The sequence below is a fragment of the Sapajus apella genome, unplaced genomic scaffold, assembly GCF_009761245.1.
Source record: "Sapajus apella isolate SASKATOON/1434 unplaced genomic scaffold, GSC_monkey_1.0 scaffold113, whole genome shotgun sequence".
Taxonomy (NCBI): Eukaryota; Metazoa; Chordata; class Mammalia; order Primates; family Cebidae; genus Sapajus; species Sapajus apella.
In genome coordinates this window covers 1,189,509-1,212,348 of record NW_022437053.1, presented here as the reverse complement: position 1 = coordinate 1,212,348, position 22,840 = coordinate 1,189,509, and the positions used below count along the sequence as shown (strand labels likewise).

The 22,840-nt window shown below is 49.5% G+C and overlaps 1 long non-coding RNA gene across 1 annotated transcript; it reads right to left on the bottom strand.

Annotated features, from left to right (window-relative positions):
• Positions 1–20,794: 20,794 nt before the first annotated feature.
• On the bottom strand, positions 20,795–22,552 carry LOC116537674. The gene is made up of 2 exons (XR_004263253.1): positions 22,193–22,552; positions 20,795–21,880 (listed from the first exon to the last, which is right to left on the bottom strand). It is a non-coding gene; the product is annotated as an uncharacterized LOC116537674 (long non-coding RNA).
• Positions 22,553–22,840: the final 288 nt, after the last annotated feature.

Sequence of the window (22,840 nt, the reverse complement as noted above, 5' to 3'; positions counted from 1 at the left end):
GATCTGGAAGCCCCCACATAGCAAATTCTTGGACCCTCTGCTGTAGGAAGTCCCCAGGGATGGCCTGCCTTTGCTTCACATTCCAAGCCACATGAAGCTTCTCATGAGAGCACATGAACACAGACTTTGGTGTAAGCATGTAGCTGTTGATCTGCTGAATGCCATCTGTTCCATACCCATCAGAAGGAGAGTCAGAAGCAGCTTGCATTCATGTGTGATGGACAAAAGCAAGCCATCAGAGCTTCACCCTGGGGTAGGCTGATTCTCCTGTCCTCTGATCTGATACGGTCTTCAGGAAGGGAATGGGACTGTATGAACCTTCTACAGAGTAGCTCACTGGTCCACTGTGTTGGTGACACCATGGTAGGTAACCAGACGTGAAGAGCCGGAAGTGGCAAGTACTCTTGATGCCGCAGAAGACACGTTCTCTGGAGGGCGGGAGATAAACCCTGGAGGGATTCAGGGGCCTGTCCTGTTCGTAGTGTTTCTAGGAGCCCAGTAGTCTAGGGCAGGATGGGTGATCCTTCCGAATAAAGGGTGAGTTGTTCCACCTTGGACTTCTAAGTCTAAGAAGGAAAAAAAGAGCTGGGTGTGGTGGCTCATGGCTGTAATCCCAGCACTTTGGGAGACCAAGGTGGGCGGATCACGAGGTCAGGAGATTGAGACCATCTTGGACAACATGGTGAAACCCCGTCTCTACTAAAAATACAAAAATTAGCCAGGCATGGTGGCAGGCACCTGTAGTCTCAGCTACTTGGGAGACTGAGGCAGGGGAATCGCTTGAACCTGGGAGGCAGAGGTTGCAGTAAGCGGAGATTGCACCACTGCACTCCAGCCTGGCGACAGAGTAAGTCTCTGTCTCAAAAAAAGAAAAAAAAAATGAGTAGTAGTTTGGTTTTGGAGGCATAATACACCACATGTGGGAGCTGCTCTGACCCATTTATCAGTCGACGCAGAAGGTTGCTGGCTTGGGCTAGTTCTGAGTGACTCCCAGACCCAGAGTCACTGGGAGTCAAAGGGGCTCTGCAGGCAGCTTTGATTCTTGGGTCAGACGAACCACAGGCAGGCTCCAGGTCCCGTCATCCAGCTCCGGGTGTGGCCGTCTCTTCCCTCACCTCGCACGTCATGCCTCACACCTCATGGGGCTTCTCATGACCAGTTCACAGAGAGGAAAAAGCCTGAGCTGGGTTCACAGATGGCTCAACCCGGTATGTCAGGGCAAGACAGAGACGGACAGCACCTTCCCCACAGCCCCACGCCAGGCTGCGGCAGTAGTCACCATCTGCTGACGATGAACATTTTCCCAATGGGCAGAGCGTTCTGCGGCACACTTGTCATTCATTTCGTGTGTCCCAGACCTGAGGTAAGAGCATCCATTGATGGATTGGCAGTGGGGAGTGGCTGGGCTTACTGGTCAGGAGCCTGGGAGGAGACCAGAAATTCAAGGACAGAAAGGCCCCAGGAAGAGGCAGTGGATAGATATATGAGGGTGGACACGGGGTGTGAGGATCTCTGCATCCACCCAGGAGAGGCACTAAGTAATCAAATGGACAAGATTACTTGGCCAGTAGATGACAGTTCTCTTTTGCATTTGCCACCAGAGCGTCAGTACAATGGAGGATGGAGCCATGGTGGGGGCCGTACCTGTCTGAGCCTCCATTTTAACAGGGTCTTTCATTGTTATTATTTGATGCTGTTTGCCTCTAATAAAGTGCTTATGCCAAAATATTCTTTTGTTTAATATGAATATAATGACATCCCCTTTCTTTGGATCCCTTTATGTTTTTTCCAAATTTTCATGTTCAACTGTCCTGTAAACTTGTGTTTTACAAGCCTCTCATAAAACACGTACAGCTGGCCAGGCAAGGTGGCTCACGCCTGTAATCCCAGCACTTTGGGAAGCCAAGGCAGAAGGATCACTTGAGGTCAGGAGTTCAAGACCAGCCTGGTCAACATGGTGAAACCCCATTTCCACTAAAAATACAAAAAGTAGCTGGGTGTGATGGCACATGCCTGTCGTCCCAGCTGTGTGGGAGGCTGAGGTGGGAGAATCGCTTGGACCTGGTACGTGGAGGTTGCAGTGAGCCGAGATTGTGCCACTGCACTCCAGCCTGGTGCCTGGCGACAGAGTGAGACTCTGTCTCAAAAAAAAAAAAAAAAAAAAATCTAGTTTGATAACCTTAGTCTTTCAGCTAGAATATTCAGTCTATATATATAAAGTGGTTATTTATATATTTGGATTTTAATCTAACCTGTGATTTTATACTTGCTTTGTGTCCTTATCTTTTCTCCCTTCTTTAAGTATACTTACCGTGTTTTCCTTCTCCATGCCCTTGCTCCAATCTTTTAGTAAATACCCTAGAATTTCAAATATAAAATTAAGAATTACAACAATGTATTAACATACACTACAAATTCTTAATATGTAAGACTCTGAACTCAGTATCTTTTTACCTTCCACTCAGATAGCAGAAGGACCTTGAAACCCATGACCTCCATGTAACTTCTGCTTGGCCTATATGTTTTTTTCTCTAGAACTTTAATTCTGTTTTGGTTTTCTTAATGCCACTAGACATTAGTAATACTGGTTGCTATGGTTTAAATACTTGTCCCCTCCAAAATTCATGTTAGAATTTAACCCCCAATGTGGCAGTATCTTAAAGGCAGTAGGGCCTTTAAGAGGTGATTGGGTCACGTGGGTTCTGCTCTGATGAAAGAATTCGTCTCTTCGTGAATTAATGGATTAATGGGTTATCCCGGGGGTGGGACTGGTGGCTTTATAAGAGGAAGAGAGGCCTGAGCTATCATGCTTAGTCCCCTCTCCATGTGATGTCCTGAGCTGCCTTGGGACTCTGCCAAGGGTCCCCACCAGCAAGAGGGCCCTTGCCAGGTGCAGCCCCCAACCTTGGACTTTTCAGCCTTCATAGTTGAAAGAAATAAATTACTTTCCTATATAAATTACCTAGTTTCAAGTATTCTGTTCTAAGCAGTAGAAAATGGACTAAGACACTGCTTTATGCAATTGATGGTTGTTTTTATTCACCCTCTCAGTACTTCCTGTTCTTCACCCCTTCTTCCTTCTCAGACTTTCCGCTGAGATCACTTTTCTTCTCACTGAAACGCATCTTTCAGAAATCCCTTCAGGAGTCAGCTGGTGATGAGCTCCCTCAGTTTTTGTACTGTCCTCATTCTTGAAAACACCTTTCCCTGGGTAGGAAATTCAGCCCTCTGAAACCTGCCTCCCCTTCCCTGTCTTCAGTCACCTTTGATTGAAGTACCTGGTGCAGGTGCCCCTGACTGCTGCCTGGAGTGGCTGCCTGCTGCCTCTCCCTTACCCCAAGGGTGTTGGCCTTCAATGTGGGAAGGGCCTCCACCCTGACTCCCCACCTTGGGTGGCCTCTGAGCCTCAGCTCTGTCCCTTAGGGCCAAAGGGGCTTCAAAGGCCCCAGTATTCTTATCTCTCTTAATGCATGCTTTCCCCAGAGGCTGGCCTGGCAGTTCTTCATCATCTTGCCAGTTCTTTGGAGCTTTAAAGATAATATTTTTATAGCAAACACTGGTGAGGCTGTGGAGAAAAGGAAACCCATATACAATATTCGTGAGAAGGTAAGCTAGTACGTACAGCCACTGTAGAGAACAATATGGAGCTCCGCAGAAACTACAAACAGCACTACCAAATATCCAGCAATCCCACTACTGGCCATTTACCCAAAGGAAAGGAAATCAGCATACTGAAGGTACATCAGCACCCCAATGTTTACTGCAGCACTATTCACAACCGCCAAGGTATGGAGTAAACCTATCTGTCCAACAGTAGATGAATAGATGAGGAAAACGTGGTATATACACACAACGGAATACTATTCAGCCATAAAAAAAGGAGGAAACCCTGTCATTTACGGTAACATGGATAGAACTGGAGGACACATTGTTAAGTGAAATAAGCCTGGCACAGGAAGATACATACCGCATGCTCTCCCTCATATGTGGACACTTAAGTTAATCTCATAGAGGTAAAGAGTGGAATAGAGGATACTGGAGGCTGAGAAGGGTTGGGGGAAGGAGGGGCTAGGAAGAGATTTGTTACAGGATTCAAAACTATCTCTGGGCCAGGCACGGTGGCTCACACCTGTAATCCCAGCACTTTGGGAGGCCAAGGTGGGCAGATCACCCAAGGTCAGGAGTTCAAGATCAGCCTGGCCAATATGGTGAAACCTCATCTCTACTTAAAATAAAAAAATTAACCGGCATGGTGGCGTGTACCTTTAGTCCCAGCTACTCAGGAGGCTGATACAGGAGAACTGCTTGAACCCAGGAGACAGAGGTTGTGAGGCAGTGAGCTGAGATTACGCCACTGCATACCAGCTTGGACAAGAGTGAGACTCCGTCTCAAAAAAACAACAGGATGAAATGTCATTATCACTCCACCGCCTTTCCGGCTCAGTCCCTGTGCTTACTTCGTGACCCTGCAGACTCCACTGCAATTCTGACTTCAGGAAGGGGTGCCCTGTATTGGGGACCTAAGTAATCCAACCTAGAAGGAAACCTCCCCATAAAGCACAAGGGAACTCGTGTCTGGCTTCTGTACTTTCATCACTTATGCTGGGGGTTGGGAGTATGACTCATTCCCCCTGGACCAAGCAGGATTCCAGGAACTGATGATCTGGCCATGGGCCCTGAAACCCCCAGAGGCTCTTGGGAAATGCACCCAGCCTTCTTCAATCAAGCTGGTGTCTGCGCGGCCCTCCCAAGCTGGCTGGAAGCCAGCCTTAACTTTCCCTCCACCCATCTCCCACCGCCTCAGTGACAACGCTCACAATGAAAGCCAGCCAACAGGGGACAAGGCTGCCAGTGGGGCTGAACGGCCCCCTTGGCCTCCTGGCCCGCCAGTGGGGAGCTGGCAGCCGCGGTGACGGGAAAGCACACATTGTTTGGGGGCGTTGCAGATACAGTACAGATTATTTTTAGCAAATTGTTCTGACTTAGTGAAAAACCTGAAAGATAGTGTTGATAATCATTCTTATTTTAGTGCCGCAGATGGCAGTGCTATAATTAGACGCTTGTTTCTGGGTGATTCTGCTGTTCCCATAAGAAGACACCTTGCCCGGTGCAGAAATACATCATTGAAGGTTGTCTTTAGTCTTTAATTTGGGGCTCAATCTTTCCCTTTTTACCCTTAAGTATTAACAACATTTGTTGAGAAAAAGTAAATCATTCACATGTCTCCCACACTGATGTTAGCCTGAGGATAACTGAAGGGTTTGGGCCTCTTTGTTCTCTGATGCGAGTGTCAGGCAGGAATGACCAGCGGCTCTGGGCCTCCTCCTCAGAGGTGCTTCCCGGGCCCTGAGCCAAGTCAGGCTCCCTGCAATCTCATTTCACCCCGCTCCTGCTTTTAAATCGGTGTTTTCCATTTGTAATTACGTACTTATCTGTGAAATACTTGGACCAATGCCTGTCCCACTCCTGGGCCATAAGCTCTGCAGGGAAGGGGCTGGAGCTGTTTTGTTCATGATGTGTCCCCAGTGCCTAGCACAGAGGCGTCTGTGAAATGTAGGAATGAATGGGAAGCGGCGGCTGGAGGTGGGCATCTAAGGAACCTGCAGCCTCCAGCTCTCTTCCCGGTCCTCCCACCCTTGGGCTCATTGCCACTGGGCAAGGCTTTGGCCAATATTGGGCCTGTCTCTGTAACTTCAGTTTTCCCACCTGAAAAATGGAATTAATAAAATTATGCCCAACTTACAGCAAAGAGATAGCACAAAACTAATAAGATTCACGTGAATGTGATTTAAGACTGAAAAGGAAAACAGATAGGAGCCAACGATTCTATTCTTAAAATCAGGATTGAAAGCCAGACGCGATGGCTCACGCCTGTAATCTCATCCCACTTTGAGAGGCCGAGGTAGGCGGATTGCTTGATCTCAGGAGTTCGAGACCAGCCTGGGCAACGTGGTGAAACTCCATCGATACCAGAAATACAAAAATTAGCTGAGCGTGGTAGCACGAGTCTGGAGTCCCAGCTACTCAGGAGGCTAAGGTGGGAGGATCGCTTTAGCCCAGGGGGTCAAGACTATAATGGCACCACTGCACTCCAGCCTAGGTGACAGAGTGAGACCCTGTCTCAAAAATAAAATAGAATAAATAAATAAATAAATAACAATTTAAAAAAGTTAAAAAAAAAAAAAAAAAGGCCAATCACCGTGGCTCACGCCTATAATCCCAGCACTTTGGGAGGCCGAGGCGGGCATATCATGAGGTCCAGAGACTGAGACCATCCTGGTCAACATGGTGAAACCCCGTCTCTACTAAAATACAAAAATTAGCTGGGTGTGGTGGTGCGGACCTGTAGTCCCAGCTACTCAGGAGGCTGAGACAGGAGAATTGCTTGAACTTGGGAGGCAGAGGTTGCAGAGAGCTGAGATTGTGCCACTGCACTGCAGCCTGGTGCCTGGCGAAAGAGTGAGATCCTGCCTCCAAAACTAACAAACAAAAAATTAAAAAAAATAAAAAAAGGGGTTGGAGTGAGGCGTAGACAGGAGAACTGGAATTCCACGGAAAGCCTAAGTTCCTTGGGAGCAGGAGTTTCTTCAAGACCTTATCACAGCCACAGCCTGAAGCTCAGAGTCTCTCACACAGTAGGTGCCCAATTGATGAGTTCCACTTAGCCAGCCTTCAAGAAGACCCCCAGTATGACACCAGGAAGCGATCTTGCTTCCTGGCCTTCACAGCCTTCTGTGAAATCCTCCCACACTGCATCTAGGAGCAAGAGAATACAGAAGTGATGGCATGCCACATCCAAGGCTGGGTTGTGAAAAGCACCATGGCTTCTCTCTTGGTTATGTTCTCTGTGTTTCTCTGTCTCTCTGTTTATCTCTGTATGATCACTTGCTCCAGGAGAAGCCACCTCCTGAGCAGCCATTTGGAGATGCCCATGTGGAGAGGAACAGAGGACTCCAGCCCACAGTCACTTAAGCAAGTTTCTCAATGCCAGTCCAGTTTTCAGAGACCACTGCCGCAGTCAACAGCTCAACTATAATCTCACACGTGTCCTCGACATTCAGAATAACGAGCCAAGCTGCTCCCAAATCTCTGACCCTCAGAAACGATGTGAGATATACATGTGTGTTGTTTTAAGATGTTAAGTTCTGGGGCCACTTGTTATACAGCAATAGATAACTAGTACACGTTCTGGGGCCACTTCTTATACAGCAATAGATAACTAGCACACGTTCTGGGGCTACTTGTTATACAGCAATAGATAACTAGTACACGTTCTGGGGCCACTTATTATACAGGAATAGATAACTAGCACACGTTCTGGGGCCACTTATTATACAGGAATAGATAACTAGTACACGTTCTGGGGCTACTTGTTATGCAGCAATAGATAACTAGTACATGTTCTGGGGCCACTTCTTATACAGCAATAGATAACTAGTACACTGCCCACCCACATCTCTGCCTCCTGGCTCTGCTGAGTTGGGGCTAGGGGCTCAGCCTCCCCCACAGCAGCCTCTAGCAGTCATGCCACATTTCTGCCTCCCACCTGTGTGGTTCCCACTTCCTCCCTCCCTTGCAGACCACCCCTCTACCCCTTCCTCAGCAAGGACCACTGACAGGGGCCAGCACAGACCCTGACATAGGAAAGGGCAGGGCCACAAGAACCAGGAGCTCACCTGGTCCTTAAAATCAGGGGACTCATGGCTCTATCTCCTGGCCTGAGATGGAACCTTGACCTTGCTCCCACCACACTGGCTCAGCCCCATTTCCTGAGAGGAAGAGGCCCACGCCCAGCCTCCTCTCCCTCCATCCTTCCAATGGAGGATGCCACCACAAAGGAGCCATGCCACCGCTTACTTCCTCCAGGCTGCCTAGGTACCATCCCTCGCCTAGTCACACCATGGTCCCTCCCATGCAGCTCAGCACTGGTGGCTGGATTCTTCTGGGGGTCATTTCCCCCAACAAAGCCAGCTGCCACAGCTTGGCAGGAGTTCCTGCAGAAGAGGGAAAGGCCCCACAGGAAAGGCTTCTCACACCCAGGATGTCTGCCTCCAGTTGCCCACTGGACAGAAACTTCTTCCATTCCTTAAAGACAAACTCCCCAGAGTCTCCCAGCCCCACTGCTGCTGACTGTCCTCACCCCTGCACCCGCATCCCGCTCTCCAGTGGGCTCACAATGGCAGCCCGCAACTGGCACAGCTTCCTCTTCCTTTCCTCATTCATTTTGTATTTTTAGAAAAGCGATGCACTTCTGTGGTATACAGTCCAAGCGACGGTGCAGCATTCTCTCCCTGTGTCTCATTCCATAGTCCAGGGGCCACCCCTTTCCTTTTTAAAATCTGCTTCTGAAAACATAAGGAGATATAGCTATTTTTGTTTATTATATTTTGACATTATTTGTTGACTTTCTACCACAACAGTGGTGATCTGACACTTGCTGTCCACTGTATTCCCGCTTTCCTCCCCCACTGTCCCAATATAACTTCAAATCATAATTTTTGGTTAAGTGAATAATCAGTGTTTCTGTTACTAGGACTATCAAATTGTGTTTGCTGCAGAGCCCAAAAGTGTGCAAGGAACTTGTTCCTTTCTCATCACCCGCTCCTGCTGCCTGCACCAGAGGAAATGCTTCCTTCTATCATCCACTTAGTTGTCAATGTCCTTAGGGCTAACTTTCCCCCAGATACTTCCCTACTTCTGCCAAACACCTATCAACAACTGCTACAAACTCTAACACATCCCATAGGGTGGCAGTTCCCCCTTCCCTGGAGGCCTTCTTCCCAGGGCCCTCTGACTTCCTGTTCTGTTGCTACAAACTGTCACCTTGGGGCCTCTCTTGGCCTCCCTGTTGGGTTAGGTCCTGCTTCCTACACCCCAGGTCTTCCTATCTCTTGGTTTCCTTGCTTGTTTGGGTGGGATGCATCCTCCATATCTCCTGAGAAAGGGTACACAGAAGGCAAAGGTTTTAAGGATGTAATGCGTAGAAATGCAGTTACACTATTTTATACTTGAAAAATAATTTGGACAGATATAGAAATTCAGTTGGAAAGTAATTTTCCATCAAAGTTTCAAAGGCATTTTTCCATTGTCTCCTGTCTCCTAGTGCTGCCACTGTGAAGTCTAACGTCATTTCATCCTTAAATCTTTGTGTGAATTGTTCTTCTCCCCTCCAACCTCCGACTTGCAAGGTTTTCTCTTCATCCTGAATGCTTTCAGATTGTATTCTACATACCTTGGTGCAGAATTCTAAAATAGTGGCCCTTAACAGGCTCTTTCCTTTCAGAGGTTCCTATCATTCACTTGGTAATTTTCTTGTATTATTTCTTTGAAAATGTCTCCCCCTTGTCTCTGGTCTCACCTTTTGTAACTCTGATTAGTGGAACCCCAAATCATCTGACTGACAGTTGTCTTATTATCATCTCTTTGTCTTTTTTTCTAGCAATTTTCTTGGCTCCACCTTCTATTCTATTTATTAAATGTCCTCTTTCTTGTGCTCTGATGACCCCTTCCTCCTAGAATGCCTATCCTTTTTTTTTTTCTTCGTGGTCTTGTTCTGTCACCCCGGTTGGAGTACAGTGGCTCACTGCAACCTCTACCTCCTGGGTTCAAGCAATTCTCCTGCCTCAGCCTCCTGAGTAGCTGGGCTACAGGCATGTGCCACCATACCCAGCTAATTTTTGTATTTTTAGTAGAGATGGAGTTTCACCATGTTGGCCAGGAAGTTCTTGAACTCCTGACCTCAGGTGATCTGCCCGCCTCAGCCTCCCAAAGTGCTGGGATTACAGGCGTGAGCCACCACACTCAATCTTGTTTCCTGGATGCAATCTCCTCTGTCAGCTCTCAAGAATGTGACTTGCAGGGGCTTCGGGTTGAGCTCGTGTCCCGCCTCCCCGCCCTGCTTCCTCTTAGTGCCTCTTCCCTATGTGCTGCTGGTTATGCTCCGTGTTGGCTGCCTCACTCCTGTGTTCAATGACCATGGGCAGTCGCTTCCTCTCCAGGAGCACAGCCCTGAAGAGCTCATTGAAGACCCCTTGCTGGCAGGGGGACGGCTTGAGACTGGTGGCTGTAGCAGATTCCTTGTTGGGCAACCCTCACCTGTAAGCACGTTTAGGTCTCCTCTCTAGGGACAAGAGCCCTGCCTGGGGCATGTGGGCCACGCTGCCAACTTCCTAGGAGTAGAGTCGGGAGGGGGTCTTGGGGCTCCTCGGTGTAGGTGAAGTCTTTCTTCTTATACCTCAACCCCTTTTTAGTGCAGAACCCCACCCCTGCCTTCTGCTGCCCCTCAGTCCCTGAACCTAGAGCCACCTCTCTACAATTTCCCCAGAGAACAAACCTCCAGGACTGTCTGAGGCATGCTGTGGAAGGAACCTGAGATCTCACTGGCTTCCCAGACAGAGTGTGGATCAAGCCCCCTGGTTTGGCCTCCACTGCCCCTGCTCCATGGCCTTCTGTAGTGCCAGCTGCCTCTACTTGCCCAGGCTTCTGGGTCCGACCAAGCGAATGCCCCTGATTACTGGCAGCACCCTCCCTCCTTGCCTTCGCCTTCCTCGGGTCCTCACTTCGCCCTGTCTGCTCCCCACGCTCATTTCTCTGTCTAGCTACCAGGAAAATGGGGATAATGGTGATTCCCACCTCCTGGGATTCCCATGAAGAAAAAATGAGCTCAGGGTGATGTCATCACTGCCGAGATGGAAATAACCTGGGCAGCCCCTCGGGTAAGCTCTGTCCCCAGTGTGCGTTCTGTTCCGCTCACACAGACCCAGAAAGAGGAGCCAGCCAGGTGGCAAGATGAAACGCACATGCTGAGCGTGCAGAGCTGGAAACTCGCTTCCTGCACGTGCTCCAGGGCCTGGCAACCGTACATGGCCAGTCACCAGCCAAGCATGGCACTGAGAACGTATGTGACCTACCCGAGGCTTTGCTCAGTCCCTCCTCCACACCCACGGAAAGAGGTGTGCACACAGGCAAAATAGCAATAATAATAGTCTAGGATGGCAGCTGAGAACTGTGCGGCTGGTGACAGTTTGAAAGAAGGATGAGCAGGCTCTCTGCCATCTGCCCACCGACTTTTCAAGTTACTTTTACCCACCTTCAAAGTTACATCTACTTTTAGGAAAAATTACTGACGTGATAAAGATGGGGGTGTTCACCAGGCAGGGGCAGATAGATTGCTCTGTGCCGTTGGGGGTTTAACCTTTGAAAGGAGAGGGGTCTCCCTTTCTCTGTTGCAGTCTCCTGGGAGAGGGGGCACAGGTGACATGAAACTCAGGGAGCCATGCCTGCTGCTGCTATCCGGGCTCACCCGCCTCCTGCCCCTACCCAAAGCCTCACATGCCCAGGGGCTTGGCCAGGCCACAGGCTGTGCAGTGGAATGCGTGCACACTGCCTGCTTTATCCCTGGCTGCGCCCGCCATAGGTTACACAGCAGCAGCGGGCACACATAATTCAGCTGAATTCAGGGAAGCCAGCAAGTCCTGGTGAATTTCAATGGATGACCTAAGCCCTGCCAGGTGTCTATTTAGAAAAATACACACTTTAGGAGGCTGAGGCAGGCTGATCACTTGAGATCAGGAGTTCGAGACCAGCTTGGCCAACATGCTGAAACCCCATCTCTACTAAAAATATAAAAATGAGCCGGGCATGGTAGCACATGCCTGTGATCCCAGCTACTAGGGAGGTTGAGGCAGGAGAATGGCTTGAATGCGGGAGGCGGAGGTTGCAGTGAGCTGAGATGGAGCCATAGCACTCCCTTGGGCAAAAAGAAAAACAAACAAATAAACAAACTAAAAATATCCTTCATGCTTGGAGTCAAACATTCAAACAGAGTGAAGGAGACCATGAAAATGCTATCTACCCCAGTTCCCAGGTCTCTTACCTGGAGGTCTCAGTCAGCTCAGGCCGCTGTGACAAAAAATCATAGACTGGTGGCTTACAAATAGCAGGCATTTATTTCTCATAGTTCTGGAGACTGGAAGTCCCAGATCAAGGTGCCAGCATGGACAGGTCCTGGGGTGGGCTTTCTTCAGGATGCAGATGGCCACATAGCAGCGAAAGAGGAAGAGAGCTCTCTGGCCTCCCTCTCTGAGGGCCTCAGGGGGTCTCCATCCTCTTGACCTCCTCCAAATGCTATCACTCTGGGGCTGAACATTTCTACACACTAATGTGGGGAGGAATACACACTCAGTTCATAGCACCAGAGAAAACACGCTAATGTCCATGTTTTAGGCACCCTACCAGGAATTTCTGTGCAGACACACACACTCACACACTCATTCGCACAAATGAGATAATTCTATACACAGACCCTCCAGCTTCCTCTTTTTTATGAAACAATATACTCTGAAGATTGCTGCATTTCGTAGACTTAAATATACTTCCTTTTTTTTTTAGATGGAGTTTCACTCTTGTTGCCCAGGCTGGAGTACAGTGGCGCGATCTCAACTCACTGCAACTTCCGCCTTCTGGGTTCAAGCAGTTCTCCTGCCTCAGCCTCCCAAGTAATCAGGATTACAGGCACCTGCCATCACGCCTGGCTAATTTTTGTGTTTTTAGTACAGGTGGGGTTTCACCATGTTGGCCAGGCTGGTCTCAAATTCCTCACTTCAAGTGATCCACCCACCTTGGCCTCCAAAAGTGCTGGGATTACAGACATGAGCCACTGCGCCCTGCCACCTGCTTCTTTGGTGGTGGCAGGGCGCAGTGGCTCATGTCTGTAATCACCCACCATGACTTCACGGTAACGCGGACCTAGGGATGCTATGTAGTTAATCTCGATAGTGCTTAAGTTGTTCCTATCCTTTTCCAATCACTGCAATGCTTTGATGAGCCTCTGTATTACGTGTCTTGACAAGAAGTGGGCTTGCTGGGCCAGAGCTCCTACGTGTGCAGCTCTGGCAAATGAAACTAGATTCCCCCATGGAGCATAGCCTTCCAGCTCACTCCAACGGTGATTGTCAAAGTTTGGAACTTGCCAATCTGATAGTGGAAAGTAGGATCTCACTGATATTTCAGTTTACATTTCTCTTATTGTAATGACAGTAAGCATGTTTTCAAATGTTTCAAGGCATTTTTCTTTTCTGGGAAGGATTTCTTCCCATTGCCCATTTTCCAATTCAGTTGTTGGATTTCTTTCTTTGATTTATAGCAGCCGCTTTGCCTGTGACTTAAGCTGCATGTATTATTAAGCGTATGATTCTATTTTCCCATGGACAAAGTATACCATATTCTTTTTCATGACTGCATGGTAAATTCTATCTTAGGGATGTGCCACAATTTTTTTTTCTTTTTGAGATGGAGTCTTGCTCTGTTGCCCAGGCTGGAGGGCAATGGCATGATCTCGGCTCACCGCAACCTCTGCCTCCTGGGTTCAAGTGATTCTTCTGCCTCAACCTCCTGAGTAGCTGGGATTACAGGCATGTGCCACCACACCTGGCTAATTTTGTATTTTTAGTAGAGGCAGGGTTTCTCTGTATTGGTCAGGCTGGTCTTGAGCTTCTGATCTCAGGTGATCCTCCCACCTTGACCTCCCAAATTGCTGGGATTACAGGTGTGAGCCACTGCACCCAGGGATTTATTTCTGTTTATCTTTTTTTTTTTTTTTTTAACTTTAAGCAGGATGTTTTCTGCCATGCAGGTATGTTTTTTTTCTTATCTGGTGGAATAAATCAATTATGATGCTTATGGCCACAGGGTTTTGCAAGATCATTAAAAAGTTCACCCCTTTCCAAGACTACAGGGGTTTTGTGTGTGTGTGTGTGTGTGGTTTTCTTTGAGACAGAGTCTTGTTCTGTTACCCAGGCTGAAGTGCAGTGGCACAATCTTGGCTCACTGCAGCCTCCACCTTCTGGGTTCAAGCAATCCTCCTGCCTCAGCCTCCAGAGTAGCTGGAACTACAAGCATGCCACCACACCCCGCTGACTTTTGTATTTTTAGTGGGATTGGGGTTTCACCATGTTGCTCGGGCTGGTCTCAAACTCCTGACCTCAAATAATCTGACCACCTTGGCCTCCCAAAGTGCTGGGATTACAAGTGTGAGCCACCTCACCTGGCCAACGGTTGTTGTTTTTTTAAGAATAATTTTCTTCCGGTAATCTTTTGGTTTCCATCTTTGATCCCTCAGGCTCCCTCTGGAGGGAGTGGGCCGGCCTGGTTACATAAAGCCACATCCCCAATAGAATAAAAGTCACCACCTGGAAGGGTGTCTGGCCCCCAGCTTTGCACCCCATGGTCAGGTTGCTGTGCCCCTGAGTGGAATTATCCCCTAAACACAGTTCCCCTCCCTCCCATCACAAGCACGATGGTCTCAGAGCTGGGAACAGGGTGCAGGCCAGCTTCCAGCTGCTCACGCTGGAAGAGGAAAGACCCTTGGCACCATGAGAAGCGAAAGCGAGGCCACTTCAGCTTTGTGCCCCCTGGCCTTGCCAGCCCCCTTTCTCCATCTCCCCTGGGACACCACCGTTCATATGTGAGCTACTTTGTGCCAGAAGCTGCCATGGGCCGGGATGGGATAATGATGGTGAGCAAACAGCCCACTGCGCACATTGCCATGATGCTGGATTCTCTGGACTCTAGATCCTAAGATGGAGTAGAGATCTAGAGTCTAGAGAATCCAGCCTGAGCCCCGGCCGAGAGTCAGGGCCAGCCAGGACCTGGGGAGGAAAGGTGACTGCCAGAGGGAACAGCACGTGCTAAAGGATCTCCCGCAGGGCTCAGGAGGACACTGAAAACCAAGCCCAGCAGATCCACTGCTGAGATCAGGATGCAGCACACAGGGCACGAGGTCCCAGGCAAAACCAAGCAGAAGAGAGGACCCCTGCACACCCGGCGGCAGCCACGGTGCAGGTGTAGGAATGCAACCACCCCCCACCCCACACCCAGAGACGGGGAGCTGGCGGACCCGGGGAATGGCTAGGCTTTGGCACCTGTCAAACGGGCTCAGGCTCTGCTTCCGACTTAAAAATTCTGATGCTGTTTTCTCATCTATAAAATGGGGTGACACTATGGCAGCCCCTGACACTGCAAACCCTCAAATCAGCAAGCACTCTTCAGTGCGTGTGTTACAGGAAAGGCGTCTCGATACAGACCCCAGGAGACAACTCTTGGATCTTCACAAGAAAGAATTCAGAGCTCGTCCTCAGAGTAAAGTGAAAGCAAGTTTATTAGGAAAGCGAAGGGGTCAAAGAGCGGCTACTCCACAGACAGAGCAGCCCGAGGGCTTCTGGCTGCGCATTTTTATGGTTATTTCTTGATTATACGCTAAACAAGAGGTGGGTCATTCATACCTCCCCCTTTCAGACCATATAGGGGAGCTTCTGACGTTGCCGTGGCATTTGTAAACTGTCGTGGTGCTGGTGGGCGTGTAGCAGTGAGGACGACCAGAGGACGCATCTTGTTGCCATTTGGGGTTCTGGCCGCTTCTCTACTGCAGCCTGTTTTATCAGCAAGGTCTTTATGACCCGATCTTGTCCCAACCTCCTATCTCATCCTGTGACTTAGAATGTCTTAACCGTCTGGGAACGCAGCCCAGTAGGTCTCAGCCTTATTTTACCGGTCCCTATTCAAGATAGAGTTGCTCTGGTTCAAATGCCTGACAGGTGCAGAGGGAGGGTAGTGACTGGAGCCCACTCACTACCAAGCCACACGCACCCACACTCCTGAATCGTATTTTACTAGTTTACAAGCATCTCACTAGTTTAATCCCCATAACAGTGAGCCGTGGAAGGTTGTTTCTCTCCCAGATTTCTGCACATCCTCCATACCTGTAGGATTTGGGGGAACAGGTCAAATTGCACAAGCTAATCCCTGAAAGGTGAACCCCACAGCCCCTCAGCCCTCTCTCAGAGCCAGTGGCCTGAGTGCCAGGTCCCCGACAAATGCTGGCTCCATGGCAGCTGCCATCATTTCCCTGCCAAGGTGCTAGTTAGCACAGCAACCCCGAGGTCCTCCTGCGGGTAAGCAGCTGAGGCTCAGCCAGCATGGCCCAGGGAGGGAGGGGCTGTGCTGCCCCTCTGGGATCCCTTGGGGGGTTTTGGGGGCCCCAGCAGAAGGTTTGCCAGTGAGAAAGTCGGGAAGTGCTGCTTCTTACAGGGCTGCCTTCAATTATTTCAGCTGCACCGAGGTTTTTCAAAATGAGACCAAATAAACATTTGCATCTAAAAAAGGCGAAACAAGGTCATTTGAAACAGAGAAGAAAGCCTTTCCCATATCTGGAGGGTGTGGCCTGACGTTCTGGAGCAGGGGCAAGGGTTCGCTTGGGTTTTGTGCCTGTGCCAGGGCGATTAGCCCAGCCCCTGCTTCAGGAGGGAAGTTATTTTCTTTTAAATCAAATGTGTGGCCACCTGAGTTTCCTTTCTCTGATTTGCTTCATGGTTCCCGGGCCCCCTGCTGCTGTCGGGTCAACATCGTTAAAGCGTTCTGTGTGCTTTTCCTAAGTAGGGGACCGCAACAGACTCCACAGTATCCACCCAGTCGGGCCCAAGGCAGGAGGAAGGGCGGCACACCCAAACTCCAGGGCCGCCTGCAGCACCCTCCGCCCACCCCTCTCCGCCTCTGGGGAGCATCCTGCCGCCACCACCCCCACTTCTCCTCACACGTGGCCTGGCGCTCCGGAGATGTCTGAGAGCCAGGCTTTTCCTGAAGAGTCAGGACTGGAAGGCGGTGAGGGCATCAGCTTTTTTCTTCTCTTTTCTTGTAGCAGTTACACCCCCATGGTTAAATTAAACTCACATCGGCTAAATTAGGCCCAAAGGGAGGGGCATCTGCTGCTAAGCGGTGTGTTTTGTCCCCCCAGGACTTCCACCCATTGCTGAGCTCCAGACGACAGCAGCAGACAACAGGCCGCACCGGGACCCCTCCTGGTGACAGGCGCCCTCACACGGGTGGGCTTTCTTGTGGATAGTCAGCATCTGCCCCTCACAACAGCCCTGTCTGGGAGGAAGGTCCTTGCTCTCCTTGCTCATTCATTCAACCATTGTTTTCGTTTTGTTCAGGACTGCTGACTAAACACTTTCAAGCACTGTGGACCCTTGAACAATGCGGGTTCAAACCACAGGTCCACTCACAGGGATCTTTTTCAATCAGAGTTACCCGGAGGGTCCCTGCCTCTCCTGCCTCCCCTTCCACCTCCTCCACCTCTTCCTCTCTGCCACCCTGAGGCAACAAGACCAGCCCCTCCTCCTCAGCCACTCCACGTGGAGATGACGAGGACGGTTATGATGATCCACTTCCCCGTAGTAAATACTTTCTCTTACGAGATTCTTAATGACATTGATTTCCCCTAGCTTGGTTTATTGCAAAAATACAATAAACTCCTGCCTCAGCCTCTTGAGTAGCTGGGATTATAGGCATGCACCACCACACCCAGCTAATTTTGTATTTTTTTAGTAGAGACGGGGTTACTCCATGTTGGTCAGGCTGGTCTTGAGCTCCCGACCTCAGGTGATCCACCTGCCTCGGCCTCCCAAAGTGCTGGGATTATAGGTGTGAGCCACTGGGCCCCACAATTGTTTAATGTTATCAGTAAGAGTTCCAGTTAACAGCAGGCTTTTCATTAGTTACGTTTGGAGGGAGCCTGAAATTATACATGGGTTTTCAACTGCTTGAGGGGTCGGCACTCCAAGCCCCACATTGTTCAAGGGGCAACTGCACCTCTCTTAACCTGTCTCCCCTGTCCTCTGATATAGTGGAATAAATATAAAAACAAACACTTAGAAGCCCTTGCAAACCAGGAAAAATGCCACCAACGGACCAGACCATGGTCCGTTGGAGAATTTCTGGAAAGTATAAAGCAGAGCGATCAGGTGAGGGTGAAACGCAACAGATCCAATGCCGTGCAGGTGAGAGGCCATCTTAAAACCCTCCAGTCTGGACATGGGGTAGGTGGGGGCAGTGGAGGAGGAACGAGTCATGCAGCTTGGACGCGGTAATCACACAAAGGGCTGCCCAGGTGCCTGACTGAGCCAGTGTCCTGCCTGTCCTCAGGGCATGCACTGTCACCAGTTTTTTTTTTTTTTTTTTAAATTTTTAGTAGAGATGGGGTTTCACCATGTTGGCCAGGTAGCTCTTAAACTCCTGATGTCAAGTAATCTGTCCTCCTCGGCCTCTCAAAGTGCTGGGATTATAGGCATGAGCCATCGTGCCAGGCCAACAGCTGGATTTTCATATCTCCTGCTTTCAAGCTATAATGATAACACGCATCATGTAGACTCTGGAAAACCCACTGAACCCCCATTTGTATGTGTGCTGCCGAAGCGAGCACCTGAACACCCATTAGGAAAAAAGTCGGTTTTATTCCTATTAAATAGTTTTGACTTTGCAGACACCCAGAAAGAGTCTTAAGAACCCTTAGGGGGTCCATGGATTCCACTTTGGGAACCGCTGTCTGGACACTCATTTACAAATGGGATCAGATAAACAAGTGTCCCCAGACATTTGAAGGAAACCAGCAGTCTGCAGAAGTAGACGGAACCCTGGAGAAGACAGGATAATAATGCAGGAATCAGAAGAAGACATTTAAATCAGCATAATTCATAGCCTCTGAAAAGTTCAATAAAATGTAAGAACCAGTCAGAGGGCAAAGTGGGCACAGCGCAAATACACAAAAATCAATACTTTCCATATACACCATTAAATAATCAATGAGAGAGGGCATTTGCAATAGTAACAACAATCATAAATCTAGGCATAGGCATAACCAAAATTCTGGAGAACCTACATGAAGAAAAATTTTTAATCGTATTAAAGGACATAAATTGAGAGATTTATTATGCTTCCCATGGGAACCTTCAGTATTATAAAGGTGGCAATTATTTGCATTGCTCAGTGAACTGTCCTCTGCATTCTACTAGGTTGAGTGGGATTTCTGTCACGAGCATGCACCAAGAGTCAAAACTAATGTATCTTCTAGGTCCGCAGTCTCCAGCCTTTTTGACACCAGGGACCGGTTTCAGGGAAGACCATTTTTCCAGACCCGGGATGTGGGGGCACGGTTTCTGGGTGAACCTGTTCCACCTGCGATCAACAGGCATTAGAGTCTCATAAGGAACGCGCAACCTGGATCCCTCGCATGCGCAGTTCACAATAGGGTTTGTCCTCCTACAAGTAATGCCGCTGCTGATGTGACAGGAGGCAGAACTCAGGCGGTCTTGCTCCCGAGCCCGCCACTCATCTTCTGCTAGGAGCCTTGGTTATTAACAGACAACAGACGGGACCAGTCTGTGGCCCCGGGTTTGGGGACCTCTGCTCTATGTTGAAAGCCACTCCAAATAAAGAGACAAGTGACCAACTACAAGAAGATGCTTGCAACAATATATAATAGTCAAAAGTTTAATATACTTAATATATAAAATTCCTGGAGTCATATGAAGACAAAGAACCTTAAAATACAGGCAGGTAATAGAAGCTAAACAAGAAGTAGCTACACGCATAGAAATGAATCAACCTCTGATTAGAGTGAGGCTCACCTGCTCTAATAAAGAGACCCGGTGATACAGGGGCTAGAAGAATCAACAGATTTGTTTCTGCATTAGTCAGGTTCTCCAGGGAACAGAACCAATAGGAGAAATATACACACACGTATATGATAAATGTGTATATTTGTTTAACATATATATCAGACATTACATAGGATATATATACACACAGACACAGCCACACACATTTATTTTAAGGAATTTTGAAGAGTTTATTTTAGGGAACTATTTTAAGGGACTTATTTTAAGCAATTGGCTTCTGCGATTGTGGAGGCTTGGTGAATCCAAAATCTGCAGAGTAAGCCAGTAGGCTGGAGACCAATATTGCGAGCTGGAGTTCACAAGGAGTCTGCTGGCAGAATTCCTCCTTGCTCGGAGCAGGTCAGTCTCTTTTCTCTTAAGGCCTTCAACTGATGGGATGAGGTCTGCCCATATGGTGGCAAGTAATTTGCTTTATTCAAAGTCTTCTGATTTAAATGTTAATCTTATCTTAAAAAATACGTTTGCCAGGCGCGGTGGCTCACGCTTGTAACCCCAGCACTTTGGGAGGCCAAGGCAGGCGGATCACTTGAGGACAGGAGCTCGAGACCAGCCTGACCGACATGGTGAAAGCCCGTCTCTACTAAAAATACAGAAATTAGCCTGGCATGGTGGCAGGTGCTTGTAATCCCAGCTACTTGGGAGGGTGAAGCACAAGAATTGCTTGAACCTGGGAGGTGGAGGTTTAAGTGATCCAAGATCGTGCCACTGCACTTGAGCCTGGGCAACAGAGTGAGATGCCGCTGTCTGTAAATAAATAAATAAAATACCTTCATAAAAACATCTAGAATAGTGTCTAATCAAATATCTGAGCGATGTGGCCACAAATTTAACACATAAAATGAGCCATCACTGTTTCTTTCTCAGGTTATGGGTCTCAGCTGAGCAGCAGCTCTGTTCCTTCTGGTCCCCCAGAGCCCCAAGACCCTTCTCTCCTGCTGCTCACCTCCCCTGGGGCACTGCCACAGCCTGATTCTAAGCAGCCTGGAGACCCAGAAGAGGCTCCTATCACAGGCCTCCTCATACTCTGTAGCTGAGAACTTGGTCCTGTGGAAAAGCCTATCTGCAAAGCAGGCTGGAAATGTGGTCAAGCTCAGTAGGTGCTGCCCAGCCACACATCTGTTGGGCTGGAAGAAAATAAAAATGGATTGCTTTTTCCTTTTTTTTTTCTTTAGTAGAGATGAGGTCTCGCTATGTTGCCTAGGTTGGTCTTGAACTCTTGAGCTCAAGGGAGCTTCCCACTTCAGCCTCCCAAAGCGCTGGGATTACAGGTGTGAGCCACTGTGTCTGGCCAAGAATGGACTTTATTTAAAGCAACGAGTCTCCACCCAACCTCCCTATTAAAAAGGAAATGGAAACTAAATCCATGAAATAATTCCCCCCCCCTTTTTTTTTTGCTTATCAGATTGGCAAAAATTAGAAGTTTGCAATTAGACAGGAGGGTTTTTTACCCACAGTAACAACTACAGAAAAAGATCTTATTTTGGAGGGCGCTCAGAATCTTGACGATGCAGGAGGAACAGGCTTGGAAAATAAGCAGGCCTCAAGAGCCCTCCCTAGGTCAATGGCAGAAGCAGGCTTGCTCGGACACTTTGGCCATGGGATATGATGCCACAGCTGGACAGAGCCATGGCCAGGCAATGCCACTAGCACCCCCGTTGGGCATTCTCTGCTGGTCCCAGGTCTGTATATGCAGGGCCCTGGGATTCTCTGCCCAAATGTCACCGTGCCCATTATCAGGGCCACATGGGCCTGTTGAAGTTTCCCTCTTCCTCACTTCATGACCTGAAGGGGCAGCAGACGCCTGGAATCCCAGCTACTTTTCTGGGGGCTGGGTGGGGATAGAGGTCCAGTATGGAGCTTGAACCTGCAGGCCGGTGTAAGGTCCCCACGGTATGGAGGGTTTACCAATGTCTCTAGAAATCTCAGAGCCAGCAGTTCCTCTTCTAGGGATCTTCCACTGCTGGCAGAAAAGAACATATTCTTAGTGAAAACAGCAATTCATGGAACAATACACATGGAAAAGTGGGAGGCCTCGTTACCTCACCAGCTCCGGAGCCAGGCTCAAATCTTGACTCCAGGACTTAGTAGCTGTGTGATCCTGGGTAGGCTACTTAACCTCTCTGTGTCACAGGCTCCTCATCTGAAAAATGAGTCATAGTAACAAACCTTACTATTTAAGGTTTGTGAGGATTAAATTAATATATGCAAAGTGCTCAGACCAAGAGCTTGACATTTGATGAATACTCATTACCCATGAGCTCAGTTTATGATATCCTGACCCCATTTCTTCTCTACAAAGCATGTTAACGCGCATCCGTGCATGGCGGTGTGTCCAGAACTGAGCACACGCACTCATGAACAATGGCTGCCTGGAAGTAGGAGTAAGAAGGAAGTGTGAGTATCCATGTCCCTTTGTGATAGATTTCTTTGTGAATTGCTATAACTTCCCGTATCAGGCACTGACACTGGTGGGCAGGTGGGTAGGCACTAGGTGGTAGCTACGCACAAGGGTGAACAAGGACGCGAAGTAGGCAAAGCCCCGGCCCTGGCACAGGGGACCCTTCCAGGTCTGCCTCAGGCAGTGTAAGAACTCCCCAAGGGCCCTGGGGTGCCAGGGACAGGGAGAGGGACGGAGGACCGGCGCTTCCCAGTGCCAGGCCACGGCACTCAGCATTAGTCACCCTGCTCCTCCGGGTTCTGGGGCCAGATGTTCCCCAAGTAGGCACGGTCATTCGGTGAACGAGTGCTCTCATCTGAAAGCGCACAGGTCTCGGCCGGGCTGAACTGGGGGAAGAGTCCAGGCTCCCTCGGGAACCGCCTCCCAGCGTCAGGGTTTGCAGGTCCGAGGCGGAGGTCGGGCCAGAAGGGCTGGGGAGGGCGGGGTCGCTGCGGCCTGAGCTCTAGACCCCACAGGCCTGGGGACCGATGTGCACTTCGTTTCAACATTTCCTCCCGGGCTGGCCTCGGCCCAGGAAAAAGGCAGGGTGCGGTTTCCCTCCGCCTCCCCGTCAGCCCTGCTCTCCCGCACCCCTCCTCCTCCTCCCCCCTCCGCTCCTTCCCCTCCTCCCCCACCCGTCCTCCTCCTCCCACCCCTCCTCCACCTCCCTCCTTGCTCTCCTCTCACCCCCTCCTCCCCCCAGCTCCTTTTTCTCCTCCTCTCCCGCACCCCTCCTTTCTTTCTCCCTCATCTCTCTGCCCCCCCGTCCCCCTCCCTCTGCCCCTGTCCTCCCCCGTCCTCTCCCTCCAGTTCCCGTGCCGCGCCCTCCTCCTCCTCCTCCTTCTCGCGGCCCCCGCCCCGGAAACCGGGCTCGCTACCGGAGGCGGGGGCG